The following is an 18,367-nucleotide window of genomic DNA, read 5'->3' as shown; positions in this document are numbered from 1 at the left end:
AGCAAGTGCAAGGCTTCTGCAAGACAGGTGGTGTGCTTGGCCATCTGTAGCAAGTTTGTGAAGGAGGGCAAATAGTAGGACTGAACAGTACTCTGTGGAATTTCTCTGAGTTTTTAGATAACTCTGCAGAATCCTGCCCACCCTTACATTTTAACCACTGTTTAGGAAGTGTACAGGAGTCTCCCCTACCCACTAGCTGCCACCCATAAATGTAGCACCTCAAGGCACCTGGACAGAACATTTTGTGGATCTTCGGGAAAACAGAAGAGGACTGGACCTGTTGTCTGTAGCCTAAGGGGAGCTCTAAAGAATTGGAACCGCTCCTCCTTGTACACAGAACAAAAAAGGGAACTGCAAGTGTCATTTGGCTGCCCTCCTCTGACACAACAAGCTGCAACAGGCCTTTCCCTGGAAGTACCCAGCTGACCAGCAGCAACTCTACCTTGACTGGACCCTGCTATTGGCCTCTGCTTGACACTGTGTAAGTCTGTGAGGGCCTCCTCTAAGATCCTGAGGACTTTAAAGGTGTACTCCTGTTTTTGCCTGGGCACCAGAAGAAAGTTTGCATACTTTTAAAAAATTGCCTACCATGCTAGTGGGGAATTTGGCTGCCCTCCTCTGACACAACAAGATGCAACAGGCCTTTCCTTGGAAGTACCCAGCTGACCAGCAGCAACTCTACCTTGACTGGACCCTGCTATTGGCCTCTGCTGGACACAGTGTAAGTCTGTGAGGGCCTCCTCTAAGATCCTGAGGACTTTAAAGGTGTACTCCTGTTTTTGCCTGGGCACCAGAAGAAAGTTTGCAAACTTTTGAAAAATTGCCTACCATGCTAGTGGGGCTAAGAAACTTTTTAAAAACTTTTTGACTTCCAGGTTTTCAACAGGTCCAATTAACTTGGTATATCTAACTCTTGGCACTATTTCTACTTAAAACTTTAAAAATTCATATCTCTAGCTCCCCTTATTGGATTCTTGATTTTATTTTTAACTGCTTTACTAAATTTAAATAGATTTTTCCAATTTGGTTAGGAATTTTTAGTGCTTGGTGTATCGAATTTATTGATGTTTTGGAACTGCATAAATACTTTACACATTGCACTAATTTAAGGACGTTGGCTCTATGCCATACCTACCAGGGGGTTGAATTCAGGTTAATCTAGTGACTTTAAGGTTCACCCTGACAAGAGTTGTGATTATTCCATAACATACATCAAACTTCTGTTTCACATGAGAACACTGCTTCTTCAGGGATAAAGTTAGAGCATTCAACTGTAAATAACCTTATTAGGCTGGAATGATTTTTCCAGTCGCAATATTGGTCTGACACTCACACCATTTAAGATTCCATCATTTATACAATAAAAGTTTGCTTTCTTTTGGAAGAGATAGCAAAATTAGCTAATATTAAAGAAAGGTCTAAAAGAGCAATTACTAAGCTCTGCTTTGTATACAGCTGTTGATGTGGTAGAGGAATTATACAACACAGCTTAGCACAAATTGTATTAAACGTAGGCCCATATTTATACTTTTTGATGCAAAACTGCGTTCGCAAAGTTTTGCGTCAAAATATATAGCAACGGTTTCTGCCATTCCAGGACACCAGCCGTGCACCATATTAATGGAATGGCACAATCTGGCACAAAGGGTGGCTAGCGTAAAACAAATGACATTAGCCGGGTGGGGGTGAAATGGGAAAATTATGTTCTGCACCAAAACATTACGTTAGGCTGGTTAGAGTAAAAAAAGATGACTCTAACCAGCCTAGCGTCATTTCTTGACGCAAAACCATCCATAACACATGACTCCTGTCTTATAAAACACAGGAGTCATGCCCACCACCCCAATGGCCAGCACAGGGGACAAGGGTCCCCTGGGCATGGCCATGGCACCCTGTGCCATGTAGGGGGGCCAATTCAGGGCCCCCAATAGCACTTTTAAAATGATTTAAAATACTTACCTCTACTTACATATACTTACCTGGGATGGGGTCCCCCATTCTGTGGTGTCCCTCTGGTGTGAGTGGAGGTGTTCCTGGGGCTTGGGGAGGGCACCTGTGGGCTCTATTCACAGTGTATGGCCATGGTAATTGGTCCACAGGTCCCCTATAGCCTGCCCAGACCTAGGCATTAATTAATAGCATTAGGCAGGCTTAGCGTGATGATTATTTAGGCCCGCCTCCCACCAGTGCACCATTTTTGCATGGGAAGATAAAGAAGGCGCTAGGGTCTTAGAGTAATTTTTTGGATGGGAACGCCCACCTTGCATCTCATTGATGCAAGGTCGTTTCACACATCCAGAAAATGATTTTAACTCCAATATTTGGATGCTAGGCTAGTCTAGTGTCACAATATAAAAATGGAGTTACGTTTGTGCTGAATTAATGTAAAAAAAAAATGCTAATTCAGCGCAAACAGAGTATAAATCTGGGCCCCATAGGGAACAGAATTACATTAAGGTACCCACTCTGTGCTTCTACAAGTACATTGTGCATGGTTGTGCACTGTAACAGTCAGTTATTCCTATGTGAAAATATTCTATTTTATTCCATAGGTATTGCAGCTTCTGTTAATGTGGAGGTAATAATTCCTTTGCCCATGTATGTGGATATACCATAGGTAACTTGAGAGATCGGAAACCTTGAACTCCTGACAAATGCCTCTGACCATTTTTCTAAGGCACTACTGAGGATAGAAACATGTAGGCCTCAACCAACTACTGATTATACCAAATAATCATTCCGGTATATTTTAAAACAATACTGGAGGTATCTACTATTAAAGGGAATCAATTGGCCTTACCGCAAGCTATGTTTAGTTAGTTTTTTGGCTCGCACCTTTATTCAGTCTTTTTTATAATGAAATCCCTTGCATTGAGGAAGGGTCCACCCTGGTATTAAAATCTGGAATGAGGTAGCTCATGGTGAAGTATGCTACTCGATGCGGGTGAGGTTTCCTTATCCAGTATAACTGAGGCACTCAAATATCCTTTCTGATTAGTTAGTCTCCCATTTTCTTTTGGGGGTTGGCCTTGATCACTATTACAGTCTGTGTGGTTACCTAGTTCTTGTTTGGAGGGTATGTGAATGCTGTACCTCTGTCTTTCTCTCTCCCAGAGTATTACATTAAGATATATTGATCAGTTGAGCATGCACGCTTCAAATCTACCCAAAACCCTATTGTACTCTTCCGGGCTGGTGCTTTCATCAGATATGGTATTACAGCTTTGGAGCATTGACACTAGTTGATGCCATATCACAAGGTGAGCCCTGAAAAACTATTTTTTCTTGGTGAATGGGGTGTGCTCCAGCTGCAAATCGATATTTTTCCGGGAGCGTCAAATTCACTTGTTCCATTCAGGGAGATAGCTTGGAATAACCCCCACCTAGGATACATTGCCATTTCTAAGAATAGACGCACACTGTTTCTACTGGTTAATCCCACTTGGAGAAAAGGTCTTTTAAATTTAAAAAGTGCGTTATGTTAACAAAATTTTGAAATGAAATCTAGATAATATTTATAAACAGTGACATGCTTATAAACAAGTAACCCTAGTCATGTTTGCTGCATATTTCTAAGATGAAAATGTCAAAACACAGATGAACTACTTCCAAATGTGCTGGAAGAAAGGCTGTTTCAATGTATTTTGTAACAAAAGCGTGGTACTTTTTTGGGCAACTGCCATTGTTTTTTTGCTTTGATCATGTGAACCGCTCCAGCAGTGCTGAACAACACTGCTGCTTAGTGGCAGTTCAGGTCACACTGCTTAGGTACAGAAATGGTCCTGATTTGCAGTTGCTAAGCAATGCACGTCAATGTAATGTGCAAAGGAAGGCTGATAAGAAATTCTAGGCCTCATTTACGAGGTCATAGTGGCACACTATGCCACCAGAGCGTAATGTTTTTTGACACTCCGGTGGCGCAGTTTGCCAACCCATATTTACAAGGCTGAGCAGAGCCACCTTGCGTGGCTTTTCATGTCCTTGTGAATATGGACCCCTTTCACGCATAACATTGTTTGAAAGGGGCATTCCATGGGTGTTGCTTAGGGTGCTCCTATGCAACACCCATGGAACCAGGAAGAATCTGATGCATTCCCAGATTTACAAGTCTGGGAATGCGTCAGATTCCTACGCCACCTCAGGGGTGGTGTAAGAATGACGCAACAGGGAGAAATATATTTATTTCTGTTAGTTTTTCTTCTTTCTATGTGTGCTGTTTGCTGCAGCACACACAGAAAGAGGAAAACACCTCTTGTGATTGTTTTTGTGCAGGAAGGAGTTCCTTCCTGCACAAAAACAATCATCCCTGCAATTCAGGCATTCTTGCACCATGGTGCAAGGGTGCCTGCATTGGCGCTAAGCAGCAATTTGTGCACCAGCACAGGGGGAGAGGACAGAAACTGTAGATACAGTGTATTTCTGCCCTTTCCTAGTGGCACAAGACGGTGCAGCAAGGCACTTGCTGTGCCACCCTGCACCATGAAGCTCGTAAATGAGGCCCTGTGTATTTTATTTTTCTTTGTTTTTTGGGTTTGTGGTTCATGGTTTGGATTCATTTTCAAAAGCTATTTGAGCTTTACCATATAGACTGGAAAGATATGGCATACTCAGAACATCTACTTCTTTTCAAAAGTGGATTTGTTTGCCATTATGTGGCATTTTACGTGTGTAATTCATAAAGAGAAATCAACAAACTCCAACCAATGAATCAACAAAATATAGCTGACTCAGAATGCAGCTGTGCACTTGATTGGCAGCCTTTAGAACTTTCAGCATGTTTCACAAACCTGTTGCACACTCCACTGGTTACTAGTCCTTTAGCACATCCACTTTACATACTTTATAGTGCTCAGCTCTTTCATCAATTGGGGGTCTATTTTTCTACCAGAGAGCTCAGATACTATCGCCCCTCTCTTCCACAACTCCATATAGTGATACAGACATAAATCAAGGACTGTCTTAATCAATGCAAACGTTAGTCCTTCTGGTAAGCCTATACCACCACAGACATAATACAAGGACTATCTTATGCAATTCTGAATCTAGATCTTATATCCACTGCTTTGATTTTAGGACATAAGATGCAAATATGAAAGACGTGGCACACTCTGTACATCTACTTTTCAATTGTGACTGTACCCTCCTAACTATTAGACTCATTCACTGAGAGGATCGCGGGCAAAGAACCAACCTGCCAGGCCAGTGGGGGCTATGGACTTCACTCTTCTGTCGTTGGTTCTCCCTGCCAATTTAGAGTTCCCCTTCTCCCTGGGAGGCTCTCTAATGCCTTCAATGCATCGCTGTTGGGACAGTTGCAGTATTGTTTGTGGACTTTGTGGAATGGGTGCTGTGATTTTTGCACCCATGTAACCAATTTTGTTTTCCAGAAACAAACTCTTGAACTTGGGTTTACTTCTGAAAAACAAAAAACTAATGGCCATTTTGCTAAGACGTTTACCACTGGGAACCACGTGGTACCACTGAATGCTTTACTTGCCAATGGTATCCATGAATTGCGCAATGGCACTTGGCTGTGAAGTCTAGTGATGATCATCATACACTAAGCAGGGCTTCTATGGTCTAGTGGAACAGTGGTGGACAGGCCACCAAGTCAACGGTTTCTATCTGAGGCGGCAGCTAGGATGCTACTGGCAGAAATCCAAAAACTCACCCACCTCCAATTGGGACTGAGAAACCACAAGTTTGATGGTACATATTTTCATAATTAACATATATAAAAACTGAACAGTATCTGACTGGTCAGTGTGTTCCATCACCTGCATAAACAGGGAACAATGCACAGTTTGGAATTACAAGATGATAGGTATTTAAGGTACCTTATAATTATCGGATACATTGAGTAGCTCAACCTTCATTATATTTAGGCAGGTCAAACCTGCCAAAATGTAAAGGGGGGAAGCACAGGGGGCTTCATTTACAATGTTTTAGCGCAGGTCAGCACCATAAGCCTCTTGCTGAACCTCCCTGCATCAAAGGAAAAGGGCAGGAATGTGAGGTATCCACAAGATATTCCCTTTGCTGGCGCACAAATTGCTGCCATGCGCTAATGCAGGCTCCCTTGCACTATGGTGCAAGGGTGCCTGCATTGCAGGGATGATTGTTTTTGTGCAGGAAGGGATACCTTTTTGTGCAAAGACAATCATGAGAGGAGTTTTCCTCTTTCCACATGTGCTGCAAAATGCTGCATACATAGAAAGAGGAAAAACGGGGAGAAATAAAGATATTTCTGCCCGTTTCGCCACCCTTACACCACCCCTGCGATGGCGTAGGCATTTGACGCATTCCCAGGCATACAAACCTTGTAAATCTGGGAATGCATCAAAATCCATGGGCGTTGTGAGGGTACACCCACCGCAACACATGTAATGCCTCTGACGCAAAGTAAAGCATCACAATGACTTGCACTGCGTTCCCTTATTCCATATCTACAAGGCCATAAAAAGCTATGCACAGTGGTTTACGTGGCCTTGTAGATATGGTCTGCAGCCTCCGCCACCGGTGCGTCACAAAAAGTGACACACCGGCGACACAAGCCTCTTGTAAATAAGCACCATGGTATCTAACGTATCATGCAAATTTTGGTACAGTAAACACCACAATCTACATGTTATTCCACAGAACCTCTTAATAGATGCTCTCTATCACCCCAGATAAATAAAGTACCCCATGGTATCATTTTTAATCTGGTGCGATAAATAGCACCTGTACTCATACTTAAGGCCATAGTGTTGCAAATGCAGTTTCAAAAGTGCTTGTTGCACCAAATGCGCAGCCAGAATTTGCAAACAAAATACGAAAGGGTGACAAATCATCCCTTATACACAGTTTAGCACAGAGTACAATTAGTGTCACATAGGACAACTTATGTCAACCTGATCCATCCTTTCAGCGGCTACATGTTTCTTTTTGCTTGTGTTCAACATCTGAGTACACACAGATTGTGTTTTAGATGTAAATAAAGGCGTCATGTTCAAAGAAGGTGACATACAACATTCAGACCTTCAAGGAATGTTCTAGTGAGCCTGGCTTTCCCTACGCAACAAAAGAAGTATGTTTGGATTCTGTGTCAGCCATTATCTCAAACATGGACAGGCTAAAAAAAGAAAAAGTAATTTACACTTGTTCAAAAATACCTAATAGCACTATAGCAGCTGTGGATTTGATTTCACACTGCCTGAGGTGGAATGACAGGTTCCCATCGATCCCCTGTGCAACAACAACAAGGCATAAATTAGTTGCTAAACTGCATCATTGCATACATACTTTTTTGATTTACACATGTGTTCATCAGGCAGTGATGTGAAGAATGTCAGCGATGCACCAAGGTGGAGCCTTCTACTTTGGTTTAGAACTGTTGGCACTGGCAAGGAGAAGTTATGAGGAAGTAATTGCTAGAGTGGAATCTCCTTATGCAATTTTAAAAAATATTTATAGGAACTAGTTGCCTAAATAAAACTAGAGCCTTACAGAAGAATGAATAACAGAGTAATAATGCAGCATTTCTTTGCTAAGGCATGCAGGTGACTAACCAGGTTATTTTTAAAAATATATTGCGACTCATTCACAAACCCGGTGCAACAATTCACAATATCACTCATGAAGTAGGTCTGAATTTTACGTCAAGCACAATATTTTGGAACTAACAAACCTGCATCCAGAAACTTATGTGTAGTAATAGTCGCACTTCCAGCGGCAAATCCTTTGTAATGTCACACGCAACCATGGGAGTTTCCAAGTGTGGGATTACTACCATAAAATGTTTGTGGGATGAAGGAGGGTTCCTGGAAGGACAATGAAAATCCACTGTCACCACAAATTTATATGTCTTTCTGGAGGAAGCCACATTCACAAAAGGACACAATACCTACAAACCAAGTAAAGCTCTGCCTTTCCCGCCTTGAAGTAAGTCACGCGCCACACATAGGCTACTCATTGGAATTGGAAAAAACCCACAAAAGAGTGATTAATCCAGTGAAATGTGCACCCAGGAGATATTCAAAGAAATTTGAACTAAAAAATAAGACTGCATGACACCAAATAACTCACAACCAGTTTCACAACTATCGCACAACAACCCCTCAGTACATAGCATGAAGATACTACACAAAATTGAACTTGTACGAAAACTGCAAGTAAAAAGCCTTACCAAGAGAAAACTGAAACACTGAGAGCCAACACATGTTCATGACCAGTATAGATTAATCAAAGTGTTGCAAAGTCACGCAGCTGAACCTTACATAGATAGAACGGATGACAGCATGCCAGGTATTTGATTTTTGTTTATATTTGGTTGAGAAGAGGTGGGTATTATCAAGGGCGGTGCTGGTGAGTGGCAGGCCACCAGGACATAGTAGGTCTGTTGTTAGCCAGGACCTTTTGATTTCACTTAAATTATATGTTTAATATACTTACATAAAGGGCTTTTAAGACACACCTCTTCATACATTGGTCTTTTGTTGTGTCACTCACATTTTGCTCCTGTCCACTACATCACCCAGCATGGGGGAATGGGTCCGCCTACTTAAGTAACTGGTTAACTTCCCTTTGAGTGACTGCATTTTGCTCTTCCGCAGTGGATGCTTCTGCACAGACCTGAACACAAGACAGTTCCTTCAGTTTCATTGCCTTTGCTTTTACTTTAGGATTACTTTAGAGCCTGATGTGACAGCAGCACGCTTCTGATGTGAGCACAGGGCAAATTCCAGCTTTATCATTTCATGTCTCCCTCAATGCTGTCATGAATTACTCTTGAAGTGGCCTTTATTGATCAGACTTCTGCTATATTAAAGCATACCAGACTGTGTCCATTTGCAATTTTATTGTATAATTATATTTACCTATTCCAATATGATACACAGGCTAAAAACTTCGATATTATAGGATATGAATCCATAATTGGACAATTCTGCAGAATTGTTTATCTAGTTTTATTGATGGTTCTTTAATAAACTTTTCCCAGGAAAAAACAACTGCTTTGTGTTTAATTTGCAGCACACTTGTAACACTTTTATTTACACGTGGTTGTGTTGTAATTTAGGTTTTAGTATACAATATTTTAGCTAGTAACAGGGAAAAAAACAAGAACCTTATAGTACTTCAGCATCTGAAAAAGGAATTACAGGTGTCTTCATGTTAGTTCATGTACAATATAGTCACTGATACTTTTGAAGCCAGTAAGATAATTAGGATAATTATATATAACTTCATGAGCCAGGTCCTCGGTCATTACAAAGGATTCAGTGATACCTGTGCTTGTTGCTGAGATAGCTCAATAGGCTGATTCTTGATAAGCTATCCCATTCTGTAATACAACATTTGTCCTTCTGGTGCTCTCTGTTCTAGGAATGCCCAGCATTCTTTCTGCCATAATGTATTGATGAAATAAATAGTCTGTATGAAAACCCACATGCTGTAATAACAATAGTGCCAAACTCTGTCTGAAAAAGTTGTGAAGAACACAGCCTTTTGAAGGACAAAAGTAATAAAAACAGCAGCTCACATGAACAAGCTCATGAGTGTTCTCTATCTTTGAAAACTTTCCTTCTTTCTCTCTTTCTTTTTTTTTTCTTTCTTTCTTTCTTTCTTTCTTTCTTTCTTTCTTTCTTTCTTTCTTTCTTTCTTTCTTTCAATCCATCTGTCTTTGATCCCTCTTTATTTCTTTCTCGAAAGCAAGAGGCTGGCAGCCAAAGCCAACCGTATTGGGTTTTTTGGGCCTATGGTAGTCAAAACCTTTTTCTTTACTAAAATATGTATATGATGTACTTACTTTTAGGGGTTTTCAGGCAGACTTAATCATTAGCCTGAAGTTGTGACATTCACATTTTCTTCCACCATTTCCAGCATGCATCAAGGAGACTATGTCAGCCCCCTTCAGCCACTGGCTGAATTTTCTGAGATATTGCATGCTGCCCTTTCTCAAGAAGCACATTCCCACACAAAGTAATTCCCGTCTGTGCCCGGGAGTACTGATGTTTGCTTTTTTGAGACTGAAAAACATTTTCATCTTTAACCATTTTTTTTAAATTGATGAGTGTCTGGCACATATCTAAACAATAAAGGTTTTACAACAACCAAGACAAACCAAGAATTGCCAAAAGGCTGGTGCCCAATGCCAAACCATTGGCTTATCCAAAGCTTGTTTAGTATTGGAGTGGTAGAAAGGAATCTAATGATAGTGGGCGTGGACGCATGACATCAGGTTATGCATGGTTCTCTCGTGACTTTGCTACATCTGAGCTGCTCATTTGAGCATGGGAAAAGGGTATGGGGCACTCTTAACAAAAGGTTCTACAAGTGTGAATGTGCAAGGTGTCAGGATAATGACTGACATCATACACAACTGGATCTCATGTCTTATAGTCTATTTGATGTCACTTTCAGCCCTCAATTAAAATCATCCCCACTATTCACAATCATCCATTTATAGTATCAAATTGTCACATAGTCTGTCTTTATATAATGTCTGATTTTAACCCATAAGTAACAACATGCCTTAAACATGTATTTATTAGACAGCCCAGTAGTTAAAGGTATATTCTTATATCCCAAAATGTTTGTTTGGGGCTTTTGAGATGGAATATTTGTAAAACCTACCTGATGCAATGGCATACTTAACATAGTGCTAAGGCAATCTGCTTTGCAAAATGACCTCCTGACTTGGCCAGATTCTTTGTATTTCCCACCCAGTTCTATATTCCTCTTCGAATTTGACAAATCTACAGAGGAATTGTTTCCACACAGTGCAGGTCTCTTAAAACTCTCTAGACTCGAATGTTTGGTGTTATTTTTGTGTGTTGTGTAGTGCTGTACACTGAAAGTTTTTACCTGACTGGGCTGGTGGCAGAGTGGTTTGCCTGGATTTAATAAAACCCTCAGTCTTGTTCCCTTAATATCAAAGCACTTACATCATTCCCTGCACACTTTCTATAGCTTGTTGCTAGCCACCTTGTGTCTCCTTTTCTTCCCATCCTCAATTCTCGGACCCAGCCAGCCATGAGCACTTTCTATAATAACAATGCACCTTTATTACCTCCAGCCGTTACCACCTTTTTATCAGCTTTAATCCACCTCTTTTAGGTGCAAGTCATCAGATTTGTTTTTTTAATGCTTCGATCTCTGGCATACATTGAAGAGCTCCGACTCTGACCATTAATGAGCCCTCATTAAATTCAGTATTCATAAACTCATGCAAATAGACTTAATTGATGTGATGGATGTTTTGTATTAGATTTAAGGAAATTGCTGTGTTAAATGTTTATCAGAATGCTACAAATTATCAATTTAGTTGAAATTGGATCATTTGAAAACGGATTTATTATACTGGAGATATAAATACCAAAATGCCCATTGGATCCTGTGGTGAATTACATGTTAAACTCAACCTTCAAGAGATTTAAGATCTTACTTAAAATCTGAAGTTAGCATATGCCATCCCTCAAGGGTGAATATCTTGCAATGAAGCCATTTGCTAGTGTCACAAGATGAGGTTTCTTTTTCTAGATCTCAATTTGGTTCCACAGTAATATATCTTTGGGTATCTTTAAAAATAGTAAGTGCAGGTCATTGTTGATTTTATATCTGTTTCCCCTGGACCCTTACCCCTATGTACAAATGATCTCCGAAGTGATATTACTGATAACAACAAAATCTCTATTTCTGATGGATACAACTACCTGTGGATTCCTCACTTATTGAATTCTCCCCTTGCGCCAGCTTTTGACGGAAATCTTCTTCCTATCTTTCGCACGTCGACAAGGACGTCACAATTGCCCACGCTACGCCGTCTGACATCATACAGGCAATAAGAGGTCCTCGTCGACGTGCCGACGTCAGTTCCCTTTTTTCCGTGCCATTCTAACAACGGTTATTCTTCGAGGGAGCTACTGTTTCTACTCTGCGTAGTTACAGTTACTGTTACTGTTTCTTTCTTCGAGAGAGATAGCATGTCTCAAAGAAAGTCGGGTTTTAAGCCCTGCAATGAGTGCGGAGGCAAAATGTCGGTGACGGACCCACATACAGACTGTTGGTGGTGTCTCAGCTACGACCATGACGTTGACAGATGTGACTCTTGTCAATGGATGAACCTGAAGGAGTTAAAAGAGCGAGAGGCGAAGCTCTTTTTGGCGAAATCCAAGAAGAAGGAGAAAAGGCATTGACGCAAGTCATCTTCTCCGAAGTCCCATCAGCGTCATCGTGACTCCCGGCATCGTCGTGAATCTCGGTGCCGGTCGAGTAGGGAGGGATCGCGTTCGAGGTCGCCTTCAGTTCGATGCCGAAAAACATGGGAAGTTAGCACAACCATCTCTCCGCAGCCGCAGACGCCTCTTGCATCACCGGCTTCACCAGTTTCGCCGACGTCGCCTTTGAATCCACCATCTGTGTTTGAGGTTCCTCAGCGTCAGGAGTTCTCACCGGCTTCTCAGACGCCAGGGCCGGCGCCGATGTCACCTCGAGCCCAGGCTCCACAGTATCCGGCTTTCCCGGCCCCAGGAGCCGACAGTTCCACATTTTTAAATGCGATGTTTGCTATCTTTCAACAGATGGCTCCAGGTGGTGGACCGGCTGGCCCTTCGGGTCCATTGGCCTTCAATATGGGTGCCCTGGCTTCTTTAAGACCGGCACCTTTCATGCCCTTCCTTCCGATGGGAGGTGTTGGCTCGGCGCCGGTTCCTATGGCGTCAACTTCACAGCCGGTGACGCCGAGTAGATCTGCTGGTCCGGCGCCGGAGCATTCTCCTGTCCTTCCTTTGCCTCATACGGCGCCGAAGAAGTCCACGGCGCTGATGGATCCGGCGTCAGATGGATCCGAGGATCGGCGTCAGGCTTCGACGTCGGCTGACGCCATGTCGACACCAAGAATTGAAGCCAGGTTGCATTCAAGAAGGCTTGCTCTTCGCCTTCTTGAGGAGCAGGAGTATCAGAAGCAGGCATTGGAGGAAGGAGAGATTGAGGAACCTCTGGGGGCTCTCCAGGGTTTAGATACTGCAAGTGGTTTGGATACCTCTCCAGAATGGGACTTAACATCTCCTGGAGAATATACAGAGGAGGCTGCTTCATTCCACTCTGTAATAAAGAAAGCAGCGGATTTTTTGGACCTTCCCTTGCCGGTGTCTGAACCTAAGCCCAATATTTTAACGGAGGTTTTACATCCTGCTTCGACGGTTGCAGAGCCACTTCTGCCCTTTAATGAGGCTCTGTTAGATCCAATTTTAGAGATCTGGAAGACGCCAGTGTCATCTTCGGCAGTTAATAGATCGGTGGCTCGCAGGTATCGAGCGGCTCCTGCGGACCCAGGCTTTTTGTCCGGGCACCCGACCCCAGAGAGCCTGGTGGTTCAGGCTTCATGTTCATCTCGGACTGTCCCAGGTTCTTTTCCGGGAGTGCCTTCAGACAGAGACTCAAAGAAAATGGATCAATCTTCCAAGAAGGCTTTCTCATCATGCAGCATGGCTTTAAAATCTACTAATGCTACATGCATTTTGGGGAGATACATCTACGCCCTAATGGATGAGATAAAGTCGTGAGGTGCCTCAGGAGGTGTTGAGTCTGGTCTCCGATGCTCAAGCTGCGGCAACCCAAGTGATCCAGTCTGGGCTGGATACTACTGACTCTGGCCAGGGCTATGGGCACTGCTGTTGCTACGAGGAGGCAGGCCTGGCTTTGTTCCTCTGGTTTCTCATCGCATGTCCAGTCAGCCCTGCTGGATCTTCCCTTCGATGGGGATAAACTTTTTGGATCCAAGGCGGACTCTGCCCTTGAGAGATTTAAGGAGAGTAGGGCCACAGCAAAGTCTTTAGGCTTGCAGGCCTCCTCTTCTGTTTCTTCGAGACTCTTCAGAAGATTTAGGGGGTTTGGTCGTGGCTTATCCTCCTCCTTTCGGGGCAGATTTCAACAACAACCTGCCACTGCTCTCTCCTATAGATCGTGCAGGGGGAGGGGTAGGGTCCGAACCAGGGGAGCCGCCCAGCAGCACTCTGCCTCTTCCTCTTCCTCTGGAGGGGTGCAGCATGGGAAGCAGCCTTAGTCTTCCACCAAATCCTTCACATACCACTCCTGTAGGGGGGAGGTTATTGAACTTTCTCCGCAAGTGGGAGGATATAACATCAGACTCCTGGGTCACCAGCATTGTGGGGAAAGGCTATGACCTTCCCTTTCGGGAGTTTCCTCTCCCATCCCGCCCCGCCCATCCTACTGTTCAGAAGAGCATCTCCTGTTACTAGAACAGGAGGTTCTAGTCCTCCTTTCAAAGGGTGCAGTGGAGTTAGTTCCAGAGCAGGGGAGGGGTCAGGGTTGTTACTCAAGATACTTCCTGATCCCCAAGAAGGATGGTCGGTTGAGGCCAATCCTGGACCTGAGGATCTTGAATTGGTTCCTCAAACAGGAAAAGTTCAAGATGCTGACCTTGGCTCAGGTGCTTTTGGCGTTGAACGAAGGAGATTGGATGGTGTCTGTCGACTTGCAGGATGCTTACTTTCACATCCCGATACTCAAGTCGCACAGGAAGTATCTCCGGTTTGTGGTAGGATCGCAGCACTATCAGTTTGCGGCCCTCCCGTTTGGTCTTACTTCAGCACCTCGAGTCTTCACAAAGGTGATGGCAGTGGTTGCAGCAGAGCTCAGAAGGAAGGGGATAGCGGTATTTCCTTACCTGGACGATTGGTTGATCAAAGCCAAGTCTCCGGAGCTCATGCTGCGTCACCTGCAGTCGACAACCCAGTTGTTGTTCGACCTGGGTTTTTCTGTGAACGTGCCCAAATCTCACCTGGAGCCCTCTCAGCACCTCCTGTTCATACGGGCAGTACTGGATACAACATTGAATCGCGCCTTTCCTCTGCCTCAGCGGATTCAGGACATTCAGGCGTTGGTTCCAACGTTTCAAAGTGGAGCGGTCATTCCAGACCTCAAGGTCCTACGTCTGCTCGGTCTGTTTGCTTCTTGCATTCTGTTGGTCACTCATGCTCGCTGGCACATAAAGATCTCTTCAGTGGTGCCTCCGAAAGCAGTGGTCTCAACACAAAAGAGATCTCGAAGGATCGGTAAAGATCTTCAGGGACGCTGCAGTGGATCTAAGATGGTGGGTTGCCGACGGCAATCTTTCTCAAGGAAGACCGTTCTCGCAACCCCCGCCAGTGACCACAGTAATAACGGATGCTTCCACTCTAGGGTGGGGGGCTCATCTGGGGGACCTGGAGGTCAAAGGTCATTGGTCTCCAGTGGAACAGATGTTTCACATAAATCTGTTGGAGTTGCGGGCAATACGTTTGGCTCTCAATGCCTTTCTCCCATCCCTTCGCGGTCAGTCGGTTCAGGTCTTGACGGACAATACTACCGCGATGTGGTATATAAACAAACAGGGAGGAGTAGGATCGTACCTTCTCTGCAGAGAAGCTCTGCGACTATGGTCCTGGACAAGGGACCATCGGATTTGCTTGGTAGCAAAACATCTGGCCGGAGTCTTGAACGTGTGGGCAGACAGTCTCAGTCGGCACTTCTCGACCGATCACGAGTGGTGTCTTCACCCAGATCTAGTCCAACAGATCTTCCAGATGTGGGGAATCCTCGGATAGATATTTTTGCCACTCGGGAGAACTCACACTGCCCGTTGTTCTGCAGCCTCCAGTATCCGGTGCAAGGAACGTTGGGGGACGCGTTTCAGATGTCCTGGTGCGACCAGTTGCTTTACGCGTTTCCCCCCATACCTTTGATTCCTCGGGTTCTGAGGAAAATTCGCCAAGACCGGGCCCAAGTCATCTTAATAGCTCCGGATTGGCCAAGGAGGGTATGGTATTCAGATCTTCTCCAACTCTCTCTCTGCCCCCCGCTCCGTCTCCCTCTCAGGGCAGACCTCCTCTCACAATCGCAGGGGCAGGTTTTACACCCCCATCTCCAGAGCCTGCACCTTCATGCCTGGAGATTGAACGGGGCAACCTGCGTTCCTTTTCTCTCCCACCTGAGGTAGTGGATGTTATTTTATCGGCCAGGCGACACTCCACTAAATCTATCTACGCTAGCAGGTGGGCTAAATTTGTGTGTTGGTGTGGAGAAAGACAAATTGATCCCTTACGTGCCCACTTATCAGATGTCTTGTCTTTTGCTTTGTCCCTGGCACAGAGGGGTTGTGCAGTGGCTACAGTCAAGGGCTATTTGCTGGCCCTGTCAGCCTTTCTGTGTCTTCCAGACCAACCTTCTTTATTTAAATTTCCTTTGGTATTAAGATTTTTAAAAGGCCTTGTTAATAAGTTTCCTCCCACTCCTTTCATTATGGCTCAGTGGGATTTAAATCTAGTCTTAACGTTTCTTATGTGTTCACCTTTTGAGCCCATGCATTCTTGCCCCATAAGGTTATTGGTGTTAAAGACTGTTTTCCTTGTTGCGATCACTTCTGCTAGAAGAGTGAGTGAGCTGCAGGCCCTTTCTGTTAAGCCCCAGTATACATCCTTCTATGTAGATAAGGTAGTGTTGAGGACCAAGGCTGCTTTCTTGCCGAAGGTTGTTTCACCCTTCCATATGAGTCAGACTATTACTCTCTCCTCTTTTTATCCTCCACCTCATCCTTCTAAAGAGGAAGAAAGACTACATTGTTTGGACCCCAGAAGAGCGCTGAGCTTCTTCATAGACAGAACGAAGGAGTTTAGATTGGTGGATCAACTCTTCATCGGGTACGTGGGAAAGAGGAGAGGAAGGGCAGTCCACAAGAGAACACTCTCCAGGTGGGTCATTCTTTGCATTAAGTTGTGTTATTCTCCGGCAAAGAAAGAACCCCCTGATGGAATAAGAGCTCATTCCACCAGAGCTAAGTCGACCTCTTTGGCCTTGGCTAGGGGTGTTCCTGTGGTTGACATCTGCAAAGCCGCAACTTGGTCATCCCTCCACACGTTCGCAAAGCATTACTGCTTGGATTCAGAAGTTAGGAGGGATGGCCATTTTGCACGGTTGGTGCTGCAGGATTTCTTGGTTTGACCATGCAGGCACCCTCCACTGAGTGCGGTACTGCTTTGGGACTCTATTCAATAAGTGAGGAATCCACAGGTAGTTGTATCCATCAGAAGAACGAGTTACTTACCTTCGGTAACGCCTTTTCTGGTGGATACATTAGCTACCTGTGGATTCCTCACGGTCCCTCCCGCCTCCCCGTTGCCTGTCTGGTCTTACCAAGCTATCCTTGGGTGTGCTCTTCTTGGTAGTTGATGGCTTTCAAATATAATGCATATATTTATGTAAATAAGTTCATTTAAAAAAAAAAAAAAAAAAAAGATTTGTTACAATGGCCTATTCGTCTCAGAGGCACGTAAAAAATGTCAATTGGGCAATTGTGACGTCCTCGTCGACGTGCGAAAGCTAGGAAGAAGATTTCCGTCAAAAGCTGGCGCAAGGGGAGAATTCAATAAGTGAGGAATCCACAGGTAGCTAATGTATCCACCAGAAAAGGCGTTACCGAAGGTAAGTAACTCGTTCTTCACTGTCATTGAGGGTTCCCAGTAAGCATATACTGAAACCTCCCTAAATTTGTGCATTTCAGAACTTGATTAAGACTGAACCTCTCAATCCATAACAGTAGAAGCGATGGTTAAACAATTAAGGGCCAGATTTATAAAAAAGTGGTGCAGTGCTGCACGAAATGTTGCAGCACCTTTCCACTTTGGAAATGCAGGGATGTTCCCTATTTACTAAAATATGATGCACCCCGGTGTTTCCTCCTGTGCTGCTGCCAAATTTAGCTGCCAGCACAGGCATTCTTGCACCATAGTGCAAGGGTGTCTGCTTTGAGGGGATTGATTGTTTATGTGCAGGAAGGAGTTCCTTCCTGCACATAAACAATCTACAAAGGCGATTTGGAACTTCTATGAGTGTTGCAAAATGCACCACACATAGAAGTAGCAAATCATAATTTTTGAATGATTGTTTATGTGCAGTAACGGACACCTTCCTGCACATAAACATTCATTTATGGTCTTTTGCTCTTTCTATGTGTGCTGCAGATGGAAATTGCAAAAACGAGGGGGAATAAAAGTTTTCCTCCTCATTGTGCCATGATAACGTCACCCCTGGGGTATTGTTAGTTTTTGGCACTGCCACAGATTTACACCTTCTTGCAAATCTTGGGCAGCATCAAAAGCAATGGGTTTTGCGGAGGAACACCCACAGCAACACCCATTGCACCCCACTCTGCCACAGAAAACTGCATCAGAGGGGCCCATATATACAAGGTGGCAGTAAGCCACAGAAAGTGGCTCAGTGCTGCCTTGTAAATGTGATGCACTCCACAGCGCCACTGGAGTGTCACAAAAGTGATGCTCCAGTGGTGCTAGGGTCTTGTAAATGTGGCCCTAAGTCTATAAACCTCTGT

The sequence above is a fragment of the Pleurodeles waltl genome, chromosome 1_2, assembly GCF_031143425.1.
Source record: "Pleurodeles waltl isolate 20211129_DDA chromosome 1_2, aPleWal1.hap1.20221129, whole genome shotgun sequence".
In the NCBI taxonomy this organism is placed as follows: Eukaryota; Metazoa; Chordata; class Amphibia; order Caudata; family Salamandridae; genus Pleurodeles; species Pleurodeles waltl.
Note: the sequence above shows the minus strand (reverse complement) of the source record.